We start from the raw sequence: 5,812 nt of genomic DNA on the forward strand, positions 1-5,812 counted from the left end.
AACTTGATGAAAACACACAAAATTTGAGATATTCTTTCAACCATATTTCTAAAACATTCTTGGAAATTTAGGAATATCTAAATGTTATTAGAAGTAATTCTTGTAGTAAACTGAAATCCTGTAGCTAAATTAATTCCTGTAGCAGAACTAAATCAATTCCTGTAGCGGAATTTAAATTACTTCTATAGCAAATTTATAGTTGATCTTGTAGCAAACCAGAACAGTCATGAAGTTGAAACTGAGTTATAGTTTTATGTATATTTTTATTATTGTTTGGAACGCAAGTTTATGTCCTCCATTCTTTGTTTACACTCGGAATTTTTTTTTTCATACACAGGTAAACAGTAAACTTGTTAGTGGATTAGTAAATATTATGAAAGTATACTTGAAACTTTGAGAGGAATAATTGCAAGAATGTGTACTTATTATTTTCTACAATTTATATGCAATATGTGCATGCATGAGTTACACCTCCTTTTATTTGAAGTTATTTAATTTACTTTTAAATTGAAAAGATTGATTGTTACTTGCAAACTGAATCTAAGATTTGACTATATTTGAACTAAGAATGCTGGTGAATAAAAGTGCATATCATATATATTTAAAGATGTAAATTGAAAAGAAATAGGCATGATAGACAGTTGGATGTTCTTGTCATGTGTTTTGGGGAAAGTTTACATTCCGGAATGGGTGCCGAATATGGGGTTTAGAGATAATAGTTGCTTTTCCAAACTATCTTTACTACTATGCATGGCATTATACTCGATCGAGTAACTCAATAACCATTGGAATAGATGGATTTATTTATTTCTCTCAACCATATCCTTGTTATGATATTGTTTATTTCTTAATTGACTTAGAATAATAGAAAATACATGTATCATTCTAGGCACGCACCAGATTCCATCTTGTATATCGAATTCTTCTTGCTAAGCAATTCGTGCAAGGTAGGATATTCTAAATTGATTAAGAATTCTAGGGAAGTGTATGCTTCAAGGTTGGGTGGAAAAAACACCTGAATCTTGTTCTCGTCTTCATACAAAAGATTGCACTGAAGATAGCTTAGGGATTGAAGATCAAAGTATGTATCTTGTCTCTTTATTGAATTACTCGTATATATATATATATATATATATATATATATATATATATATATATATATATATATATATATATATATATATATATATATATATATATATATATATATATATATATATATATATATATATATATATATATATATATATATATATATATATTAACTTAAGGCAAATTGGAATGCCTAAGTCTTGTATTGTAATCGATAACGATGCATAGTATGATTGAATTACTAAGAAGATACTCTATGTTGTACTGATACTATTTATATCTCTTATTGAATATAGAATTATGATATCGATCATGGAGTTTGTGTATGTAAGGATCTTATTTGAATGTCGTTATTAAATTAGGGATAATACTAAGAGAAGTAAATGAATTTATTAAGAGAATTATGAATTTATTTAAGAATAAAGAGTTTTCATTTTATTATTGAATTTAGAATGTTTACGTCTTTACATATGAGGTATTGACACTATAGACGAAGGGAAAGTAGTCTAACATCTCTAGTCACAAAAACCCGTATGGGTTATTAAGACTATAGACAAAGAGAGAAAAGGAGAGTCTATAATGAGAGAGAGAGGGATAGAGAAAGAGGGAGAGAGGGAGAGAGAAAGAGAAAGAGAAAGAGGGAGAGGGGGAGAGAGAAAGAGAAAGAGGGAGAGAGGTAGAGTGAAGGAGAGAGAGAGAGAGAGAGAGAGAGAGAGAGAAGGGGAGAGAGGGAGAGTGTAGGACAAAGATAGAGAAAGAGGGGGAAGGGAGGTTGTGTGTGTGTGTGTGTGAGAGAGAGAGAGAGAGAGAGAGGGAGAGAGAAGGAAGGAAGGGAGATTAAGATAGAGAGAAAGAGCTCGAGATAGAAGGAGAGAGGCAAAGAGGCAGAGAGAGAGAGGGAGAGAGAGAGAGAGGGGTTGAGAAGAGAAAGGGGATTAGAGAGATAGATAAAGAAGGGGAAGGGAGGTTGAGATCGAGAAAGAGGGAGAGAGGGAGAGAGATAGATAAGTAGGGGAAGGGAGGTTGAGAGAGACAGAGAGACAGAGAGAGACAGAGAGAGACAGGGGCATAGAGAGGGGTTGAGAAGAGAAAGGAGAGAGGGAGAGCTAGAAAGAGAGATATAGAAAGAGGGGGAAGGGAGGTTGAGAGAGAGAGAGAGGGAGATCCAGGAAGAGAGATGGAGAAAGAGGGAGGGAGAGAGGGAGGGAGAGAGAGGGGGGGTTGAGAAGAGAAAAGGGATTAGAGATAGAGAAAGAGGGAGAGGGAGAGCGAGGGAGATAGATAGAGAAAGAGGGGGGAGAGGTTGAGAGAGAGATAGAGAAACAGGGAGATAGGGAGAGAAAGGAAGAGAGATAGAGAAAGAGGAAGACAGGGAGATAGATAGAGAGAGAGAGAGAGAGAGGGATTGAGAAGAGAAAGGGAATTAGAGATAGAGAAAGAGGGAGAGAGATGGAGCGAGGAATAGGGAGAGAGACAGAGCGAGAGAGTGAGAGAGATAGGGAGAGGGAGAGGGAGAGAGAGAAGGAAGGGAGAGGAGGGAGACATAGATAGATATAGATATATGAATATATGTATGTCTACATATATGAATATATGTACTTCTAGATATATGAATATATGTATGTGTACTTATATCAAACTAATATACATGAGTATATCTTTGTTAACATATGTGAATTTTAAAGAACATAGCTAGTACGTGTTATTATAGAAAAAGAACCGCGTACGCGTTATTTTTAAGAAAAAAACCCAGTGGCAATACTATACAGAATAATAACTTGTTGGTGTTATTTAAAAAATAAAAGCTCATGCACATTTTGGCTTGTACTTAGCCTTGGAAGCCTTATTTCCCTCCTTTTTACGTGTTTTCTTCTTCCAATTTGGTTTCTCAACTTCATCGCCATCAATTTTACACAATATCAAGTGGGTATTTGTATAATTTCCATCATAGTTTAACCAATCTTTTGAACTTTCAAGCCATATATTTTTTTAAAAAATTGAACAACATTAGCATATTAATCTCGAATTTCTTTTGCCAATGTCTCCAGAGTTCTGAGAGATAGACAAGAACCATTTTTTTAATAACTTTTGAAGTAATAGGGCAAATTTGAAAAAAAAAAAATATTATTGTTCTACACTTCATTCTTTACACTTTTGAAAAAAAAATTGATTTCTTAATTATTTTGGTGCAGGTTATGTGACACGCACGAACAGGTACATGATTTTCAGGATGTGTCCACTTTGAAAAATCATTTTAAAAAAATACAAAAAATACACAACTTCTAGTGCTCTCTCTTAACTATCTTTCTACCAAAGGGTTTTACAAAATATTAAATGCAACTATAACTTTTTTGATGTGCACGTCAAACACTATGTTATGTTTTGCTAAAAAAAACAGGGACACTTTTGTGTGTGTAGAAGATTTGACCCACTTAATTTTACCCAATTTTTAAAAACAATAGTAGCTTGAAAACTAGATTCGGAGTACTACAATCTTTGTTCTTTGGGTATCTTCAAATTTTGAGTGGACGAGCCTCAAATTGCTCCTCCAAGTTCAGGTTTAGCTGATTTAAGAAAAAATGTGTCCACTTATACCCCCCTTTTTGTTCACCATCTTGGTGCACTTACCCTTTATCTTCAGAATGACATAGCAAATGGGTGCTCTTTCTTTACCTTTGAACCTTTTATCACTTGTCGTCCTCCAAAAGCATTTTTTCTATGAGAGGGCCTGGTTGGTATTAGGTCTAATGCACTATATAGAAACTGAGGAGGCTTTGTGATGCTAAGCATTTAGTCTAGTAAACAATGTTTTGAGGCTTAATCAAAGTTTTAACCACTAGTTCAAGCAATTGTTTGATTGATCTTCTTTGTTATCAATTGAGTCATGTTTTGATTAGTGTTAGTTGTTAGTTGAGGGAGCTTAATTAAAATGGACATTAAATCAACAAGAGTGGGTATTGAATCAACAAATACTATCACAACCATTGGAATGTGCTTATGTATTGGATCCTTTCTCATATAATTTGAATGAAAAATAGAGACCAAGTCGAATAGTTGGTTGAGTGTAACAGAATGGCTCGAAATAAAACCTAAATGAAGGTCAAATGAAATGACAAAAACTCAAAAAATATGAATGAAATGACAAGAGGGAATTCTATGGTAGTTCATATGGTCAAGTGGATGATAATGATAGGTGCTGACGGGGCAACATGGAACTAAGTCCAATGCTCCTAAAATCTCTGTGAGATTAGAAGAGCAGGGCAACTAATCTACCTCTAATTAATCAGTGCCCTACTATTCTAAGGATCCCCCTCCAACCCCCCTACCTCTCCCATCATAATTTTTATTGTAGGGCGAGTAGCTTGCTAGTAATAAGCAGCCCTTTAGCCCCCAGCTCAGTCCTCTACTAGATTAGTTGGCCACCTTCCCTGGAAAAGAAGACATTTACTTTCTCCATCCTAGCTATCGGAAAGTGCACTCGGCCATAAGGATGTTGGTTTGGAAGGGGGTTCGACAAAAGTATCCATCCGAGGAGTAATGCTGAGAAACATCCCTCCGAACGAGAAATAGCGAGGAGAGCAAACGAGAAACTACCCTCCCATTTTCGAAGCTACTCCTACCTGGGGGTGAAGGATGGCGAGAAAGAGCTAATCTCTATCCGGTGCTTGGAAGGTCGCATGGGTCCCAACGGTAATGAACGAAAGAGAATTCAAATAGTTGGGAGGCTGATTGGAAAGCTACCTACCCTTCCTACAGCCAAGAGAACAAAAGGATGGTCGGACAAGAAAAGAAAATGGGATGAAATAGAGACATATTTTTTTTCATTTATAAAATGAAATATTTTGCAAATTACTACATAAAGGTATGATTGTTATTTTCATCGATGTACGCTTTTTTTCGTTGTGTTGTCATCAATTTTGAGATATAGCAAAAAAAAAAACTTCTAATAATAAGATATTTATGCTATGCTTTATTAAAAATTTGTGTATAAGATTCAAGCTTATTAACCAATTAGTGCAAAAAAAAAAAAAAAAAATTTACATGTATACTTTAGGAAAACAAAAAAAAATTAAAAAACACTAAAAATACTTACTTTTAATTGATTGAAATAAGTTTTTTTAAACTAATTAAGAATAAAAATGAAACTCATTGCAATAGTATTGCCTAAAGAGAAGTACTAACAACACATGATGTAGATCCTTCTAATGACATAAACATTTGATGGAAGAACCCTCAAATCAAATACACTAAAAATTTAAAACTTATAAGTCTTGAGATTGTTTTTTTAGAAATCCCCATCTACACTTTTTTTTTTTGGATTAAATATCGTAAGGTCATTACAAATCACCAGAACTGACTGAGAAAATCTACATCAAGGCACCATAGGAGGGTGCAGCCAACAAAAAAGAGACATACCACCAGATCTGACTATAGGAGAGTTATAGTTCCAGAGTATCATCACATAAGGGGAGAGTTATAGTTCCAGAGTATCATCACATAAGGGGAGATGGTTACCATAGTTACATCATAATATACGAGCAAAAATATCAAAATAAAGAGACATGATAGATTATGTGTAAGAAATTTCAGAATCTGGAGAAGAGTTGGCTCCCACTGGTAGGATCCAAGTCACCCAGCCCATATCTCCATCTTGCCATACTTCCATATGGCCATCAAGAATGTCCTGCTTGTGAGGGTGTGAGGTGTTTTGGTGTATCAG

Source organism: Cryptomeria japonica, chromosome 3 (assembly GCF_030272615.1).
Source record: "Cryptomeria japonica chromosome 3, Sugi_1.0, whole genome shotgun sequence".
Classification (NCBI taxonomy): Eukaryota; Viridiplantae; Streptophyta; class Pinopsida; order Cupressales; family Cupressaceae; genus Cryptomeria; species Cryptomeria japonica.